Source organism: Ceratina calcarata, unplaced genomic scaffold (genome assembly GCF_001652005.2).
Source record: "Ceratina calcarata isolate Rehan_Ccalc_2016 unplaced genomic scaffold, ASM165200v1 scaffold525.2, whole genome shotgun sequence".
NCBI classification, from domain to species: domain Eukaryota; kingdom Metazoa; phylum Arthropoda; class Insecta; order Hymenoptera; family Apidae; genus Ceratina; species Ceratina calcarata.
In genome coordinates, this window is record NW_017176396.1 from 624557 (window position 1) to 644897 (window position 20341).

A 20341-nucleotide genomic window follows, 5' to 3' on the forward strand; every position below is an offset into this window, starting at 1 on the left:
TATATTCTCTGTAAATGGTTTGAATCTGCAGTTTATTAATAATGGTTTTAGCTATCATTGCTAAAATTGATTTTAGAAATATATTTATTTAATTTACATTTATATTAATTTACATTTAAAACAGTCGTCGGGACGATTTCAATTGACTCGAACAGGGAACTGTTTCCAATATTCTTAAATCCCGATTTCTGTCCCATCGAGCCAAGAATTCCGTGTCATTTCCATTCGAATTCCGTCGGTGCTAAGAATTACGAACAAACCAACATGTCCCGGCTCGAAAGGGTTTCCACTTCAAAGCGGAGGAAGCCGCTTTAAATAAGTTTGCCCGAGTGACGGGTTCGTAGCCGGGGAAAATCCGCTCGTTCCCGACGCGTTCCCGGATGCCGTCGCGACGCGACGCGAGAAAATCGCGCGGAGAAAGATGGAGAAGAGTCTCCGGTCGTTTTACGACGAACCTAACTTCCTCCTAACCCCGCCCGTCCCGACGAATGAATCTCTTGCTGGGTAATTAGGCAGATTACTTTCCGGAGTCGTTCGGGTGCCCGGCTTCTTACTCGGCTCAAGGCATACACTACCATCCAAAAGTTTCATATTCCCACATAGACACACGAACGAAAGTTAAGAAAGTGTTTAGCGCTTTGAAGAAGTCTTTACACTTTAAATACAGAAAAAATGTGCAAATATTTAATGCACTGCAATATTATTATTCCATAATAAGTAAAAATATTGTCAGATCAAAGCAAGGATGCTTGGGATCTGCACGAAACCATAAGAGTAATATTTGCCACTTGTTCTTCTATCGACAATGGAGCTAACGTGAAATTCGGTCTGTATGGACTTTGTTAAACTTTTGTCGGTTAATGTATATGTATTTGAACCGTTGGGACGGAGGACAATTAAAGGAAGAAATTCTTTGGAGTCCGATTGGTGGGAGAGGGTGGAACGTGGAAGAAGGGTGGGTCGGTGTCGTGTGGCGACTCGTGCGGAGCCTGAAATTCACCGCAGGGCTAATCGAGCAAAAGGCGCGTTCCTAGCGGAAGTAATGTCGCACTTAAAGAGCTCGGTGTACCTCGAGTTCGAGAAACGGTGCCATGATCACCGAAAATATCGCGCCCCAACGTTCACGTCGGTGGTTAACCTCTCGTAATTAGAATTTTCGTTCATGTGCTAGGAGATAGGGACCAATGATGAACTGGAAAAATGATCAGTTGCATGTGACGTATACATGCGTACAGAATATTAAAAAGTGACTGCCTATTGCAATATCCGTAGTATAACGATGAGATTTATTTGAAAACAATAGCAAAAAATGGAAAAATGGACTAATTGGAAATAAAAATAGATACATTGATGCGAGACTTCCGAGTCACGTCACGTCGTTGATGTATAGTAGGGGCAAGACGTCAGAGAGAAAGTCGGGAGAGCCAGAAGAGGCAAGAATGTACCGTTTTTATTTACGAGCCATGGAAGATCCAGGTCTCGACCGCGGCGGTCTCCTCCCGTTAATTAAATAATATTTCTCGGGAGAGGAGCCCACGGGAGCAGCGGCGCAAAGCTACGATAAGAGTCCGTCGGTAGGGAGAGAGAAACGTCTCGCGTCGACGAAAAAAACATGGCTCCGCTAAGAGCACTTATTGCAGTATTGAGATCGTAATTCAGGGCCGGCCCGCCGCTCGTCATAAACGTTCCCTCTGGCCGGACCTCTGGCCACTTGGACCTTTTCTTTCCTCCCCAACCGACCGTTATTCTTTCTTCCTCCCTCTATTCTCTTTCATCGAACCCAGGCCTCCGTCTTCGATGTCCCTAGGACGTCATCGTTAACGACTCGGGACTGTGACCGGTCATCCTGATGGATGACGCGAAAATTGGGACCGCCTGGATCAAGTACGGGTGAGTCAGAGGTGGGCTGGTTCGTTTAAAGCCAACAGGTTTATTACGGGTCGTTGGGTAACCCTTGAGACTTTGAGATTGAGATTTCTATTCGTGGCATCTTCTTGAATGAAAGGTGTTCCTTCGTTTTATTATTTCTCCAAGGTACACACTTTATCACAAATTGGATTTCCGAAATAAAAACGGTTTTAGATGCAGATTGTGTTACTGGTACACATTTGTATTTATTAAATTACCGCGTCCCATAAGAAGTTCTGATAACTCTAATTACCGATGGGAAAAACGAGACCCTTCTATTCCTGTTACACATTATTCCGACTGAAATCCGCGAAATTCCACGGAGCTCGCGATCATCCGGTGGTCATTAACCTTATAAGCATCGTTGGTTGAACTCGATCTGTTCGTTATCTCTCGAAGGCTTCCTTTAGGAGCGAGTGCAAGAACGGCGAGCGAGTGCCGCGATTAATCGAGACCGGAGCACGAGAGCGCACCGGATATCTCGGCCCGAGAAGAAGCAGCCTTTATTGCACGCGACTTTCGATAGTTTCCCTTTTTCTCATCTCTAGTTTTGTTCGCAGCTTTCTGAAAGCGAGCAGTCAACTTTTATCTATTATTACTCGTCTCCAAGGAGCACGAAAGATTACTTCGTTTTTAATAGCTCCGTTCTTATACGCTTGTCTGCTAAATCGAAATTTTATCTGAAACGGTTTATTTATTGAATTTTAAGTACAAGACTTGTTTGCAACGATTCTTTAATTATAGCAAAAATCCATAAATTCGTGCAGATTTTCTGTGTATATTTGTAAGGACGGATTAATCTAGCTTATGGCCACTCCGTCTCTATCCACTCTTTTCGCTGGATTCTCAACTACGCATTACTTAGCGGCCCTGTTTCCCACCCTTTTTTTTCCATCTATTTCACCAGCCATTTCTTCCTTTTTCGAATAGTTTCGTGGGACACGGCGCGTCGCGTTCCTTTTTCTGGCATTTCGCTCGACAAACATCGCAGGTCGTTGTCCCGTCGCAAGTCTAGGACACGCGGCGCCCGGCATCCGCCGGCGTCTGGCGTCTCGGCGCCCGTTCCTCCTCCTATCGTTCTGCTTTCTGTACCCACAATCTGTCTCTTTTTCCATGAACCAATCAATGAACGAATTGGCAGCGTTTCCACGATTCTTCATGTGCCCAATTTTAGGGTGCCAGAAATTGACGATGAATAGGGTGGTTTGATCAATTGAGCGCAGCTGGTATTTTTATTTATTATTGATTACACGGAAACTATTAAATGTACTGTGGAAATACATGGTACGAGCACCGAGGAGAGATTATTAAAGAGTGCCAGTTTATGGGATTTTGTGTCGCACGAAAAAGCTTGCAATTTTTTTCTTGGAGCGTAGGAGAAATCATAATCTAGACTTCATTTCTTTAAATCGTTTATGTTTATTGGATGAATGCTTCTAAGAGAGCCTACGTATCGATGATCGAATCGGGAAGGATATTTAAGGATGTATTGGCTCTACAGTCAATCCCAAAAGTTTATGTACCTTAGAAAAACGCATTTCCTATAATTAAAAAGAAATCAGACATCGGAAGAATAATGCTAATAATAAATAGCTACGTGCTAAAAAGTATACAAGGAAATATCCAATTAAGTATTGACACTGACGAAAATTTTTTTTTTCAAAATTGCGAAAAATGCTTCAAATAAAAGTTGTTTTTCTTCTAACCTCGATATTTAATGAGTTACATATGATTATTTAGCATTTTATTGATGTTGACAAAATCCGATCATCCCAGCGTCGAAACGGCGAACTTTTGGCAAAAAATTTCATTTTTCCTTAATTACTCCTAAACCGTTGAATCTACGGGAAAATTGTATAAAACCTTTCTTGTAGAGGACGACGAGATCTATAANTAGATCTCGTCGTCCTCTACAAGAAAGGTCTTATGCAATTTTTTCGTATGTCCAACGGTTTAAGAGTTATTGGCCAAAAACGAAAATTTGGAAGAAATTGAAGGGGTACCCCTTGGAAAAATCTCGGAAAAAATCGAAAATTTTTTTTTGTTGTTTATTATTAGCAATGTTCTTCCGACGTCTGATTTCTTTTTAAAAAATGCGTTTCTAAAGTGCATAAACTTTTGGGATTGACTGTATAGCCAATACATCCTTAAAGTAATGCAAATAAAAGGGCTATAGGGTATATGTGTGTGTGTACGTGCGGATGCATGTCGATACAAATTTGAATGTATGAATACCCGCCATAGCCTTTATACATATCTGTGCGACAGCTCAAGTAATAAGACTGTCCTTCCTTATTGCATGTCGAAATAAAATAGTAAAATAAGAAGTGAATATCACCGAATTTTATTTAACTGCAAATCCCACGTTCCAGTAATGTTGAATAAGAATCCGCAGTCTATTCATAAATACAGTGGTATATGATTATTGATGTTGGATACTGAACAAATCCAAAGTTAGTTGAAATAACCAGAGATAACGGCGGTGGATGCACGCGATGCAAGCTGCCCGGCCCCGTGAGAAAAGCCACTCGGTCGATCAAGAAAAAAGACAGCCAGCTTCACGCCCACACTCTCTCTTTCTCGAATACTTGCCGAAACCGATCGCTATTTAGATATTGCCTCGGCGAGCATCGCATGCGGAGAGGGAGGGAGATAGTCGGCGTGTTTCGTGTTTCATTCAGGCCGCGATCCGATACGCGTAGAAGATGGAAACAGGACCGTGCGAAGAGAAAACCAGCTTCCTAAGTCGAACAGAAATTTGCTTGACGAATAGCATGATTTTCATGCGAAATATAATAATCATGGTATCAGTTCAACTCATTTGCAACATAATAAAAATTAATACAATGTTTCATATAATAATTCTTGTAGAATATTTGGTATAATATTCCATACAATAATAATTTATATAATAACAATTGATGTAATTTAATTCACAATCTGCTAGTTCTCAGATCTACTGGTAAGAGCTGCATTCTTTAGCTTGAAAATAGTATATGCTAAATACGATAGAACTACATGCCAAGCAAACACAAATTTTAGCACCTATTGCAACTCGTTTCGCACAGTCCTGATGGGAAAACGGGAGGGACGTATGGAAGATGCGTGGTTGCGCGCTGGTCATCGGAATTTAAGGGTACACCGGCTGGCTCGCGTAGGTAAGGGGTCGACCAGTAAATTAATTACGGCTTAAAACATCGTTAGGATCCGCCACAGCCGTGCTGGTGGGTTCGGTTATTAGCGCAGTACATCATACTCGGCGCTGAGAGCCAACCCTCTCCTGTTTTTCGCTCGAGATTCGGCGTTTCCGTTTGCTCGAATCTGTTGCTCTCACGGAGTAATGGATGCGAAAGTTCTCGTCGACGGGAAACAGGATATGGATTGGTTCTGGGTACGAGAAGGGATGAAGATTTAACTCATTTGCATCATAAATCAGTAACATGATAAAAATGATTATTTCATATAATAATTGTTGTAATGCTTAATACTATATTTTATGTAATGATTGGTGGAGGAAAGACGGATATGAATTAGTTGGTCACGAATAGACTTCGGATTTGATGCATTTAGAAAAAAATTGTCTAGTCACGAATGGAAAGAATTTGAAGAAGTGTATGTATACTTGTGAATAGGAGAAAGTAAATGAGATCCCTCGATGTATGCGTTGAACGAGTGTTAGCTGTTAAGTCACAACACCTGAGACGCCGTGACAAACTTGAATTCGGTATCGAGTAGACCTTCTTATATCGGAACGTGTCCTCACGAGGCGAGAGACGCCGATTCGATCCGGCGACGAGGGAACCCTAATCTATAACAAGTGAAGCGCGTCGATATAATTGGATAAGCTCACCGAGCGTTTCAAGTTTCATCTTTTCCATTCCGTGCCGGCTTAACTCGTGGGATTTCAGCGGTGGAGCGAGCATAAAGTGGAAAGGTAGTCCGCGTATCGAAAATCGCGTTAATCCCCGGTTACTCTCGCCTTAATCACCTCGTAGTTTTTCTTTTTCCGACATTTGAGATTGCGTCGCCGTTATTTTATAGCAATTGTATGTAAATGCTGAAAGTCGGGAGATGCAGTTTTTTAATTAATTGTAGAGACTCTGGAAATCAGGTTCTTTGATCCTCGAGAATTTAAACCTCCGGCGAATGAAAGGAAAAAATACACGCGAGATGTTTCCGTAAGACGTATAGCACCGGATGAGAGGGATGGGAGAAGGGTGAAAGAGATAAAGAGAGGTAATCCGTGGTTATACGACGAGACACAGTTGGCAATGGCACATTCGACGGAGGAAAAAAGCCTGCTAAATCCTGGAAAAGTAGTGCTCGACCAGGCTACTTGAGCACCGATCACGCGATACAGCAACGCATCACTATAAGTCTGACCAATTTATACAAACGGGAAATTCTTCAACAATAAAAAACGTGGCTATTTTAATGAAATTATAATTTAAACTTAATATTCATAAAAGACAAGGAAGCTATTTATTATTACTTCAAATCACTATGATATTAGATATAAAAAAATTTGACAATACGATATCGAACTTAACATAAGATCAATTACATTATTTGATGGTATTGGCATAGCAGATATAATGTCAGTAGTTTCACACCCCAACGTTTATTTAGATTATCCCGGTGACAATTACTATTTCGCCGGGTCGAACACGCGCGAGGAACAAACCGATAGAAAGCAAGAGTCTCGGGGATCGATTGTACATTGAGATTCTCGGCCGGCCGCGCTTTTTGCTCGTTTCGTGGCTCGCGTTTCGGAATCCTTAATCGGGAAACGATGTCGTGGGTATGTAAAATCGGGACGTACATCGGGGAACAGGTCGTACGAGTAATCGCTGGCAGAATGCATCGGTGTACCCACGGCGAACCGGCCGGCTTTCACTTTAAGCTTAGTTCACATTAAAACCCATGTGAGATCTCTCGCTACCATATGTGCTTCATTTCATCGCTTTATTCTCTGGATTTATAGTCTTCTCAGAAATTAACATGAAATTTTAGTGAACTTTATGAATTAAGCTTGTTTTTCCTTGTTATAAAACAATTTTTTAGTATGTTTTCCCAGAAGTATGTGGGTGTCATAGTCATGCACATATGTACATTTACGTTTCATGGGAACCGCGAATCTCTGCGATTAATATCTTAAGAATCTCGTTTGTCCCCAGGGATTTTCCTGATTCAAGCTGCCTGATAAATAAATCACTACGCTCGTATCTCGTTATCGCCTGTGTATCGGTATTCGATCGTGTCCAAGCGATTGCTCCAGCGAAAAATTCAATTGCTCGGAAGCGGAGAATCGCTGGCATCTGGAAACTGTAGGAATCGTGTTTTCACGAACCATTGGTATACAAGTTGCGTTTGCCATTGAAATTTTATAGCACCTTGTTCTAATTCTGCGAAGTCCCTTTTATAGTTAAACGTACCGTTGCTCCTCACATAAAACCATTTTATTAAATCATTGATAAATTACAATTAAGATTTTGAATATAAAAAATAATTAAATAGACGTAAAATTTTGTTTGAAGAAATTTTTCTTTCAGTATTTCTGATTTTATCGTTTGTTCCTTAAAAAATTTCAAAGTAGAAAGGAGGATTTACTTCACAGGCGCAATAGTGATCGATCACGACCGGTCGCGACTGCTCACCCTTCCACGCGTTCTCCGTTGCGCGAAAGCTATCGAATTTCATGTATATGCCTTCCTAGGAATGCAGGCCGCGTAACTCTATACGTCGGTCACGCACGGAGGATTCGCGGGAGCGACTTATATGCTCCGTATTATGTATACGCGTCACCCATGCCGATATGGGAATCCCATAACCGGTTTCACCGAATGCGGGAAAAATATACGTCTTTTTTAGGAGTCCCATTACAAGTCAGGCTGTAAACTTCCAAATTGTACGCAGAAAAAAGAACGATAAAACTTCACCGGGTAGATTTGATACAACTGTTTACACGCTTTCTTTCGAATCTTTTCTCGGTTGTACTCAAGTTCGCGTGTTTCTCTAATCTCCTTGCATATTAACAGAGGAGTTCGGTGTGGTCTGCACGCGGGATTGCCTCACGTCGAATGAGAAAATTCCGCAGACTACATTATCCTTCATCATCATTACGCAGTGCAAGGATGACTGTAGCCTCGCGTAAGCGATCGTATCAATAGAGGAAATCGCCCTCCTTAAGCGTTTACAAAAACGTAATCTAATATAAACCTCCCATCACGAGCATTAATACTTGAAACACGATTAATGAACGAGTCACAGTCGGTTGAAGATCGCTGTGACGTAACATTATTGAATATTGTTGGTAGGTTTATGATGCTGGTAGTAAATAAGATTATCAGGCGTTAGGAAGTGCAGAGCTGGTACAGAAAACTACTAGTATTATGGGTATTATAATTTTATGAGACTGGCGTTACGTGTGCAGCATGAGTAATCAAGCTTCATAGCATATTCGCTGGTACACAAGAATGCACCTAGAATACCGCATCTTCCTTATTCTCATACTATCAAATTTATTCATCCACGTCACTTTGAAATCACGCAAAAATAGGCTCATGGAGAGTGATTCTTATGACAAAAATCATTCAATAAAATATCTTTTTGTCAGATTTTATAATGAAATCAATGACTAATGCATAATCTTAAATGGTAGTGCCTTCTGAGCCAACAGTCAAAGCTATTCTGCTTATAACCGCGTCTCTCAGACTCCCAAATATTTGAACAAACTTTGCGTAATCCGCGGCGGGTTAAAAAGCCATACCCTACCCTGAGAGAAGCCATTGGAAAAGTTCGAGGATCATTATCTCCAAAAATCGAGCCCCCCCGTTCCTAATAGGGTATTCCGACGGAGTTTCGCCTTCGAGGGGTGGAAGAGAAAAGGTAGGGGTTGGGGGCGCGAAAAGAGGCACGACACTGTGCCCCGATCTTTCTTCGAGGAAACTTCTTTTCACCCCCCTCCGTCTTGGTTTCTTACCCCTCGCTCCGATGGTCACAGTTCGGTCGGCACCCCTAAAAATTACTTCGTGTAAAAAACGAGCTTCGAACGGGACAAGGGCAGCTGCGAGAGGGTTCCGAGTCGACTATCGAAACGCGTTCGAGGACCAACCACGATCCGAGGGGCACGGTTCTCGTTCCTTCTTGAGAGACTTCAAACGAACCGGGCGATCGTAAAATTTCGCCATTGTAACGAATGTCCTTTGTGATTCGGCTATTTCGTACCCTTCACGAGCCCTTTCCTTCGCTTTTTTTTTAATATGGCAAGGGCAAGTGGGGATTTTATCGGATTCGAACCAAGAGTTCTGTCTAAGTTATCACTAGACTACGGACCTTTTACAGAAGAAAACTTGATCAATTTGAAAAATCAAATCTAATAGATAAACGCCATTTGTTTTATACTTGGTATACTATTTGTTTCTTCTATACTTAAATGCTTAAAATCTGCAGACTAGATAAAAATTAACATGTACCGTTTCCTCTTAAATTTGTGCCTCTGCAATTTGTGCTACAAACATACGATTCCTCTCTGAATCTTTTTCATTGCAAGAGACATATTTTTCTTTTATAATAAAAGAGATCGTACCTCCAAAGAGAGATGAGTTGTGGATCATATATATTATAGCACTTTCCTCGTTCCTGATGTTGAATAGCCTTGTATATGAGTTCAGTGACATCCATTCCGGTTCACCCCGCGCGATATAACGCCAGCACGAGTGTGCGAGTTTTTGAGGGCGAAACGCGGCCGTGTTGTTTAGGAATAAGGATCGTCGGAATGCGTTTGCGCGTCGGTGCGACTAAATAGTAACTGCGGACGTGTTTGTGTACGTTTCCCATGCGAAGGGAGAACAGTGAGTGACGAGTGGAAATTTAGAGGGGAAAAGCTTTCACAGCTCGCGGGTGGCTTAGAAAGAAACACGTTTCAGAATCCAAAAATAGAAACCTTTGTTTCCATATTGATTCAGTTCTGTGAACTTTGAAATTATAAAACATAATAGGTGTATAATTCTGTGAATGAAGAGTCTCATCGATTAGCAATAAGAAAATTTATTTCTCATAATTGCCATTGTATAATAGGTAGTATTTATTCTTGTTTGTTATATATTACGCAATGCATACTGAGAAGTAAACAGAGGACACTGATAATTAGTGGAAATGTAGCCAATCGCGTGATTCCAGCGAAAAGAAATTGAAAGTTGTTTCGTGAAAGAAATACTTTGACCGCAATTATGCCATCGTCGACATGCACGTTGCTCTATTAATCCTACTACTAGCCGCGTGATGGACACGAGACTTGTTGCGGACGGGAAACGATTCATGTCCATGGAAGAAATACTTAATCCATCCTGAAAGGTTGTTATCATTTCTTCGCTGCGCTCGTGTCTCTGTTTACTGTAACGACTTGTTTTCTACAAGTTTTTCTCGGGACGTGATGCCAGGAAAAATCACGCACGTCCACTTTTTGCCTTCATCTTTTAAATGAATATACAAACTGGATACTGACATGTATCTTCTGATAATTCTATTATACCTCTCCATGATTTATTACTTGGATTCGCAAATATCAATTTAGAATATTAGGAGATTTGTCAGAAATAAGTAATTATATTCATTCAAACTTTGGAATCGACTTATTGATATGTTTCACCTTCTGTTAATTCTGTTTATACTTCTCAGTGATTTAAAACTGCAGAGATTCATCTCAAGTTGATTAAAAATTTTTAGACATATATATAAATATATTTATTCAAATCCATGAATATTGAGCTGATAAGAAATTATTTTGTATCTGATTTTCTCAAAGATAATGGAAGTGACAGATACACATGTACTTTTCATCGATCCCCGAAACTCTGTTACCATATTCTTATAGTATTCTCGTGGGACCCGGTTTTTGTTCCGTTTCGCGTGTTTCGGTAACTTTCGAGGAAAAGGGAAGACAGAAGCACGCGTGGCCGAAGGGTTGCAAGCTGATTCGAAGCGGAAAGTGAGTTTTCTCCCGGCCTCACGTTTCTTTTTCGTTTTTCACGCGTACGTCTCGCTAATTTTATGTGACGTTATACACGGTGATGCCGTAACTTGCATCATGTACAATTTCCTGTTTCCTAAAGAAAAAAATTGCAGATATATATATTAGCCAGAGTCTGTAATTGTCATTCAAAATAATATACAAGTTGGTGACTTTATTAAAAACCTTTGAGGGAATTAGCATCATTTCCATTAAAATAGAATAATGCATTAATTCAATGTGTTCCATCGAATACAAATTTCATATAAAACGTTCTTCAATGAGATCAAAGAAAAGTGATTTATTTCGTACGATTTCTCGATTCGTCCTGCACAATTATTTGGAATAATAATAATTATTGTCCCACCGTATATAGCCTTTGGAGAAGAAATTCTCGTAGATCTCAGGTTCGCCGGAGGCAGCACTCAGCCTTCGGGATAAGTTCGTTAGAGTGCTCGGCTGTCTTCTACTCGAAGAGACTCCCGAAGGACGGAGGGTTACCTCGCCCTCTCGATTCCAGGCTTCCTGCCCTCTCAGCTGTCTTCTAATTTTCAGCATTTCGACCACCGTACAATTTACGGTACCGTTTAACCCTCTGCCCGGTTCCTCCTTTTATTTGCTTGAAAAATGTTTTAGTGTCCACGTGATAAATGGCTCCGTCGATTTTATGCTTATTACTAGTTCGTGACATTCATTTCAGTGGTCTACATCTTCTTTTTGCGAGCTTAGTTTTTCTCTTATGCAAAATGAAACATTTGTATCGAGTTTAAGTTCGTACAAAGATAGATTTGCGAGGATGTTTCAAAGTGAAGTGAGGAGTCCGGATACAAACGATCGTGGAGTGAGATACAAATCGGTTCGGACTTGTAAGACTCAATACTAGTCATTCGGGACTCTCGAAATTCCATACTCGCATCCTCCGAGTCGTGAAACTCGATACTAGTAATACAGGACTCATGAAACTCGACACCGCGAATACCGGACGTTCAGAACACGATAGTTCGAGCCATGTACTCGATACGAGCCACTTTAGAGCATTGATACTTCGTATCAAGAAGAGTGAACTCCGAAATCTCAATTTCCTATACAGCCTGGGACTCCTAGTACCTTCGAAATTGCCTAGCTCGCTGCAACAGACCCTGGGTGACTAATGTCGGACTCATCAATCTATTCTTATCCTCGCATCCAATCTTGTACACTCTACACTATCAAATACCAGCTGATTATCGCTATTATTTAAACCCTTGTCCAGCCTGAGACTTCGGTCACAAATTAGGCGTCACCAATCTAGCTGAATCGAGTGCTATCGAGGCAACTATTCTTGCTCTTTCAGCTCGAGAAATTCTTTTCTCACCGAGAGAAAGCCGTAAATCAGCCGTCTCGAAAAATAGTAAATCGACTCGACGACAAATTGGTATTGCACGGTTGCTCCCGCAGGAAGGGAAAGCATTATTCGAGACCGCGATGATGATGATCGATGCAGCGTTGGATCCGCGCTGGAATTACTCGCGTTTTAGACCCGCGCGCCGCTCTTCTCGGTGGACACGGTGTCGGCTGCGACGCAGAGACGACGGGTAGTACGGGTAGTCGGCAAAAAAACACGCTGGCGAAGACCGGACCTCGTTGCGTACCAGAGAAACTCGCTCCTATAGCTCGTAACCTCGAGAATCCCAGTTACCGGGAAAACTGTCTCTCCGAGAAACGATTTTCCCCGAACCTTTCCCTCGATTGGTCAGGTGCACCGTCGTACGAAATAGTTTGAACATTTTTCTGACTTTTTTTATACTCATTTCCTGATTTAAGGATCGTACTACGAATGCAATGATCCTCTTCACGTTTCTCTTGTGTTCGGGTTTCTGTCTCAATTTTTAAAACGTACTCAATACTCATTTATTAGCCAGTTTAATTTAACTCGAAGATATAATTTGAAAACTCTTGATCATCCATTTGCACATTATCACGGTCGATGTATCATCGTGGAGCAGAAACGATATGAGCAGATCCGGTGCGTCATTAAGAATGCAAATAATTCATTACTGAGAGAGGTACGCGCTGATTTTCATGCTACGCAATCGTGAATTCTGATACGCGGAAACGTCGATTTCTTAGAAGCAACGAACGGTCCATTAACGTTAACAACGTAATTTAGATTAATCTTGAATCTACTCTCTTAAGGAACGAGTCTCCGGACGTTTTAATGTTCTTGGACATTTGCGATGTCGATTACCATACCGCATAAACTTCTGTACTAAATATATGCTCAGGTTTTATATTAATAATTATTGTCGATCGGAATCTATCACCTGTGCAGTCTCACTTCTTGGTTTTATTACAATGCTGACAAAATGAAATGAAGTTCGATAAAAGGAAAGAATATATTCATAGAGGATACAGAATTTATTTTCTCATTAACTCTCATTTCTTATTCTCTAGATTTCCGGATGTGTTTTGTTGCCGAAATAAACAAACTTTATTCAAATCATTTTACATATATATTAGGTTTTTAAAACATTTTCTGTAGATCTTTTTATTACATTTAACACAGATGCTCTTACATACTTCTATTTTTTTTGCTTGATACTTGAACTTCGAGTTCCAGCAATCTAGTGTTAACAATAAGAATGAGAAATACATATATAATATATACACTTGCAATCATATGGCAGAGTCGTTCACCCGCGATGAATGGCTAAGCGCTATATTTATTTTAATCAGCCCGTTCCCGTACTTTCTCCGCGTAACTTCCGTTCGGTGTTTCTCTCGAAACTCTCGCAGAAAGCTTCTCCCCGTTTTCGGATCGATCGTTGAGCCAATCGTCGAGGACGAGCGCGATTTACGAGCAGTCGGCTTAAACCCTGAGATCCTCCTCTTTCGGGTACCGCTGCTTGCTTACGCGGACCTCTTTGTCTTCGAATATCGCTAGAAGACTGTCGTCGAGGCCCCCCTTACGATAAACCTTCTCATCGACGGTGGGCTTATCGCCTCGAATTATCCACGAGAAGCTGAGGGTGGAAAAAAGAAGATCGCCGAATTTTCGAACGAATCGAATTCAGGCTTGGCTCCTGAGTGGAATTTATAAGAAGATAAAATTAAGAAATTCCTCGCATGATACGAATTGGTAATCTCTCATCAGCATGTATTGGCAAGTGCTTATTAAACGTCATTATATTGTTGCTGCCAAAAATGAAGAAATTAATAATAGAAAAGATAGAACACCGTTGAATTCAATTTAATATAAAAGTACAACTTGACATGCCGTATAAAAAATCATAGCACGTCGTTCCAACAGTATTGTTCTGTTTCTTAAACTTCCAAGACGATTCATTGTCAATCATGTCTGAAGCTCAGCGAAACTTGGCAAGACTGAAATCAGTTTTTGATCTCAGCCAGGTCGTCACGTATCATAAGTCCAAGCCCCCCCGTTAAACACCGGAGAGGAGTTTAACTCGAGTTTGAGAGCGAAAGTCGTTTCAACCCTCGGGAAAAATCGCCCTTGCCCGTTCCCTCTGTCACTGCTACTGTAGGAAGGGTGAAAAATCGCTGGGACTTATTAAACGGAAAAGTTCCGGCGAGGAACCTGCTCCGGCAGGCTGATATATGTGCATGCGACCATCCCGGCCGAAGGAAAGTTTTGACGAGCCGGCCGACTGCCGGCTGCGTTATTATTGCCGATAAATTATCTCGGCTCTGCAGTTACCGCGAATCCGACGGGCAACCAGGGTGTAAAGTTCGCGGCTCGCGAGAGGAAGAACGGGTTCCCTACGAATTACGCGATATCCGTTCGATTTACGAGTTACGTGCCCTCCGCTTCGATCGAGCTCCGTTATTATTGGCTGAAAATCTTCGTCGGCCGATTATTCGAACGCGATTCGTGGGAAAATTAATGGTAACAGTCTTTTTTTTTTTAAGGGATCGAAGGAAGTTTGTAGTTATACTGGAATTTGGAGATGCGCAAACGATTCATAAGGGGAATGTGCGGGTTAAATGAAAAACGTCGGAAACAAATGGGTCGGTCGGTCTTCAATCTTTTCAAACCTGTCGAAGGAAGACGAATAGCTCGGAGGAAATTCGCGTATCATGTGACTTAGCATGTTTCATTGAGTCTTACTTCTAAGCATTTATTGTTTATCGGAATATTTTATATATAGTTCAAATTCGTAATCATCAGATGCTGTTTTAATTCAGAAATTATAGTAAATCATCAAATCAATCATATAGTAATAATTGCACAACAAATGAAAGAATGTAAACAATTTCCATATAATAATTTATGTTTCCATATAATAATTTATATCTCTTATATTCTCAATATATTATTTTAAAGTGCTTGGTGCTAAAGTTTGTTTCACGCGAACTTATATCATACTAAGATTTATATCGTAATTGCGATATCGAGTTTCTTGAGGACTACACCCAGTTCGAGGTTGATTAGGTTCAGAAACGCGTAGGTTTTTTATTTTCAATAGTTATTCACGCTGCGATCATCGAACAGTGTAGTGAGAAGATAATTAGGAAGAAAATTGTGGCTGGAAACGGTACACAAATAGGCAGGTGGAAGTTTATTGTAGCCAGGATATTAAAGTCGGAGCACCACGGTAAGGGAGCTAAAACAATGAGGAAAGTGTAATGCCTTTGTTCTTGGTTGCACAATTAAGGGAACGAGGCCATGGGCTTGAATTAAGCAAGACTGTGGCACTCCGTTTAATTGCCGAGTCTGCTTGTCCAAATAAGGATCGCGGTTCATTAGAGTATCGAGTTTTTCTAAGAATATGGAGAAATTCCAGTAACGAGTTTGAAAATATGGAGTATATATGCATTACAGCAGAAGTGCATGGGACATGCGTTTGTTAGAGCTTAAGTAGAAAAAGTGTAAAAATGTACAGAGAGGAGGGACTATGATTGCCACGAGAGGAACCGCGTACAAATTAGACAGATAGGAAACGCGCGAAAGGGAAAACAGAAGAGCATTTCGGGACTGCGGAAGACTCGCGGGGGTGAAACGTGGAGCGTCGGAAAAATACAGGAAGAAAGGAGAGTGAGCTAAATTAAAGGGCGTCGCGAACAAAGGCGGATGTGCCTCGAGAGCAAAACAGCGGGCTGTAGTAAAGGTGTACAACCACATGCAGCGATCGTAAAAAGTATTGGCACAAAGCTGCGTCCAGCATGGTGTTTCAACGGCGGTTAAGAAAGTTGATGCACGTTCGATTCTCTACGGTTTAATAGCGCCGTTGCGAGACCATTCAAATTCGTCGCGGAAATCAGACGCGGGCTCTGAATCGTAGAACGCTGCGTTGGAAAGCTGCGGTGCGTGCCAATACTTTTCGCAACCGCTGTAGGTGGCCAACGGGGGTGCTCGCCTCTTCGTGTCGGATCAAAGCGCGTCGCCGTTCTCGGCTGACGGGAATAGAGATGGAAAGCGAAGATTCGCGGTGAATTTCAATGCGCTCCGCGATTCGTGCCTGGAAAACCATTTTCCGGGAACGTGGCCGAGCGGCAAGTAGGAGGGATGTACAAGTGATAGACAAGAAAAGGGGAGAAAATGTGGGACCAAACAGGGGCATTCTGCGGACAAGAATCGAAAAGAGGAACGAGACGATGTACTCTAAGTGTAGTTCGGTCCACAAGGTGGATAATGGCGATGCTTGATGAGACGGAAGCCAGGTGCACGTAGAAAATGCGTCGGCTCTCGTGCATGCTGATGAGGAAATTCAGACTTATGCAAATAGCTTTGGGGTGTGCCAGTTAAATCTTACTTCTTGTTGTTAGTTCGAGACATCTTGAAGCGCAGGAAGTTCGTACACGCACACGCATTCGTTGTTTTAGCCTCCTGCAACGAATCTCGTACGACATTTCACTTAGACACGTGAGATAAATCGTTCTTCATATTTTTCCAGAAAAGATCATTTAAAATATCTCGTATCACCATAAATCTAGCTTGATTTCTGTTAAGATATGTATAGATTTTTGTGGAATTTAGACAATTCTTTTGTGCAACGCGTAAATTATTTTAGACGTCATTGTTAATTGATAAAGGAATGGTTTGTCATATCAGGCTACCGGTGTGCCGCCCTCGCCCGACCTGATATCCCGCAATTATCTTTTTGAAAGCATGAAGAAACTAATTAAATAATCGTATTAATGCGGCTGTTTGGGGCCGAATCCCCTAGTCATTCCAAGACCGTCTTTTCCTCTCCGCCTCACGATCGTTACTGGATTCGTGACTGGCAGCTTAGATGTGGGTGACAGGACGGAACGTATCTGGAAATTAATTTAATTAGCGGTCGCCGTGGACCGAAACTTGAGCGAAACGCTCGTTAATCGCACCTGTCGTTCCCGTCATCACGGTATTGCTCGATCGTGTGACTCCTTACCGCTAATCTGTTTCAAACACGATTCTCATTCTCCTAGGCACCCGGCGTGAAATCGTAATTTAAACGTCGTCGATCTTCAACTCACTTTCCAACTAATTCTCAAATTCTAATTGAATCTGCAAAGTGAGAACGTAAACAGAATGTGCTTTGAAAATTGAGTTGAAGATTTTCTGAAGTTTCTGAAATTTCCCAAGCGAGTTTCTCGTTGCACCCTGAGGGGTCAGCCCGGGTGAGAGCTTAAGGAACCATCCTTTCCATCGTGAGGATCGAGGAAATTGGCACTGGACGTTCTCCTCGCGGAGGAAAGACGAAATCTTATTGGGCCGTGGCTCGCCTCCTTTCAATTAACGCCTTTCCCGTCTTCGAGATACGCCTTCTCCCTTTCCCTTTGTTCCCGACCACGGCGAGGAGAACGAGAACGGCGTTATCGTTGAAGTAAGACGATGAGAATCACCGAGAAAGAAAGAAGACGGAGGGGCGAACGAGGATGGTCGGGAGAAGAGTCGGGGAAAGAGAAAAGTCTTTATCACGGTGAACGTCTTGGCTTCGAGTACGGCACGGCAATGTCGAAGTGGTAAAGAGAGGGTGAGCAGGTGGAACCGGGGGGCGGACGAAATCAGCGGGAGGATGGCGTGTTATGGGGTTTTCACGGGTGCTCGGGAATTTGCATACAGAGCATCTGTCACCAGCCCCTTAGCTGGCTTCGGCCATTCTCGACTTGGAATATCTCCCGGCGCGGATCTACGGGATAATGGGGACCATTCTTATGGTAAACCGGAGGGGGTTGCCTGCCTGTGATTCGGTCTTCGCCTTCGCCTTCGCTCGCTAAAGCTACACCACTTTCTACGTGTCTCTGTACGCGAATCGTTCCAGACACCGATTTTAACTTCCCTGTACGCGATGCATGCGTCTACGTATTGGTAGTCTCGATTATCCGCGATCCGCCTACTCGAGTCAGCGAAAGGGGAACTTTTCTAAGCCCGGCGAACAAGCTTGGCTATTTACCTGCGTCGGTATTCACCTGACGCGAAACTTTCCGAAGGAAAACGGTTATCATTCTCATCAGCGTTTCGTTTCATGACCACTCTGTTCCATTTATATTTAAAAGCGATACGAGCTGTAAGTATTGAATCAGTCTCTTAAACTGGGTTAAGGAGTATTTTGTCATGAAAGACAGTGTGATGAAGATGTTAAACGACTATAAATCCGTCCAGCTATTCGCGCAGCAACTTGTTTACCCATCACCGGGGTGGCTCCTTTTTCTCCCGGAATCCGACCCTTCGGTATATTACTTTTAATTGAATTCACGCGATGAAATTTCATCCGTACCGAGCCGTGAAGCCTCTCGTCACTCTATTTCTTCTTTCTCTCTCGCGTTGTATTAAGTCGAGAGACCATTTCGTCGCCGTCCTTTCTCTCTGCTCTCTCCCCCCCCTCGCCGTCCTTCCCGCCCTGAATCTCATTCCGCGGCGACTCCTTTTCGCCTTTGTGCCCGCTTGATTTTCGAGCCATTTTGCATATACTCAAACAGGCGGTTTTCAACGCACAGCGAAGTGCCACCAGACACGGTTACGCGAGCCGTTATGAAGTGGGAAGAGTTCTGGATCTCTCGAACTCAAACCACTTCACTTCTTGCACGCCTGTTTCGTCCAAGGGTGGCCAGACCACGTCTCACCTCGAACCAGTGTTTCATTCACGGACTATGATCGATCGCACGCTCGCTGTCGTGTGGATACATTGTTATTCATGAATACATGGTACCAATCTCAAGTGAATTAAGTAAGTACTTGCAGCGTTGACCCAGCTGGCATGCTTAACGATCAATTCTCAAACTAGCACATTGTTACTATACGTCGTTCGTGAGACTCGTTAGAAAATTTTTCAATTCCTTCCGGTACAGTTATTGTGAATTCCGTGAAAAAGGGTTAAAACGAATTAAGAACGAAAGTATCTCATCGGCGAAATGGTTCCAAGGATGGAGTCTGCCGTCAGCAGAAAATTGGAGATGGACCAAAAAGTTTTCTCCTTATTGTTTCGAGGACAATTACAAGGAAGGAGGATGGGAAGCGTTGTGGAAAAACTACCAGCGTAAACTCTCTCCCGCGAGCGGAAAATTCGTTCAAAATGGTTCGAATTCTTGTCTCTGGAAAGACGAACGACCGACGCGATTTCGGAATACTGATGCGTCACGATGAATAGCGGAGGGGTTCGGTTGTTTCTCTATTCCTAAACTTCTCCACCTCCGTTGTTTCTTGCCAGCAACTCACAGGGGGTCGAATGCCGTTCTATAGCGAGAAATATCGCAGAAATACATAATAGTATGCGTGCGAAGCTCCGCCACGCGTAATACATTTTTATTAGCCTTAATGGCGTGGATTGTTCGTCCATTCACGATATACGATACCACAGAATCGTTTCCTGATGACGTATCATACTCACGTTAGATTGTAACATTTCAGAATACATATTTCCTAGAAAAAGTAACAAAATTCCTGTCTACGATATAAATTCTTGCCACACCACTTCTGAATCTTTCAAAGTTATATTATATTGGAGTTAGGGGGATGATCGTTTATTCAAATTCGAGCGTGACACTCGATTCCGCTCGTGTGCTATCCGTGATTCGTTAAAATACGAGAATTACAGGTCAGGATGAACGAGAGGGGGATGCTGGATCGGAACTGTGCCAGAAAAATAAAAAATAACGAGCGCCGGTTTAGAGGGAGGCCGATAAACGTCGGGAAATGAAACTCCCTCCTCGTAGGTTTAACATCCGGTCGCGAAAATGCTCGAAGCTTAACTCTGCGTTTATCATGTCAACAACCACTCCATATTTTTGATCAACATTCGATTATTTTATAAAATATTACTTCCCCAGACTCACGAATGGGTGTCTTATGCATCTGCGAGGAAGTTAATCAATCAGTTAAAAACAAGATGCAGTCGATATAGCTAAAATAATGAGTGAGTCTGCATTTTCTTTAAGGATGTATAGGCTATATACTTAAACAATGATAGTATGTTGAATTTATTATAGATTCCTATTACTATT

The 20341-nt window shown here is 42.2% G+C and overlaps 1 protein-coding gene across 3 annotated transcripts in view; it reads left to right on the forward strand.

Annotated features, from left to right (window-relative positions):
• LOC108628441 (protein espinas) overlaps positions 1 to 20341 on the forward strand; it is an 82633-nt gene that overhangs the window by 18137 nt on the left and 44155 nt on the right. The gene's annotated exons all lie outside the window — the stretch shown is intronic.